The following is a 664-nucleotide window of genomic DNA, read 5'->3' on the forward strand; positions in this document are numbered from 1 at the left end:
GACGCTTATATCTCCGGGGTCATTGTTGCCCCGTTGCTCTCGGTGTTTCTGGCTTCTCTACCTGTGACACTATGATGTTGTGCACTTCTACTATATTTGCGATCTCCTGAATCACAGGATCAGCTGCCGCAGGGGTAGGAGGGAAAATGAGAAGGTAGCGAGGGTCACGGGTACCTCTCCTGTGTCTGTTGTTGTCAGGTTTGTGGGCTCCACTGCTGCAGGCAGAGGGTAGAGGGCCATAGTTTTGGGTGCCTCTGAATCTGGAGGGACAGGGTTATCTGTGGCTGCAGGAAATTTGTGGCTGGGAGACCGTGGTCATGTGTGTTGCTTCCCTGCTGCTACCATGTTGCCTGGGGCTGTATGCGCAGCTGCCATGGCCAGAGGGCTGGGATTGCAGGCATTGTCTCTGTTGTCCTCCTGGTTCTGCCCCTCCTCCATATGTCCCAGTCCATCCAAACTTATTTTTTTCTTTTATTTTTTATTGAAGTATAGTTGAGTTACAGTGTTTTATTAGTTCCTGGTATACAGCAAAGCAATTCAGATACACACACACACACACACACACATCTATCTCTATCTCTATCTCTATCTCTATCTATCTATCTATCTATCTATCTATCTATCTATCTATCTATCTATCTATATCTTTTTCTGTTATGGGCTA

This window comes from Camelus dromedarius, chromosome X, assembly GCF_036321535.1.
Source record: "Camelus dromedarius isolate mCamDro1 chromosome X, mCamDro1.pat, whole genome shotgun sequence".
Taxonomy (NCBI): domain Eukaryota; kingdom Metazoa; phylum Chordata; class Mammalia; order Artiodactyla; family Camelidae; genus Camelus; species Camelus dromedarius.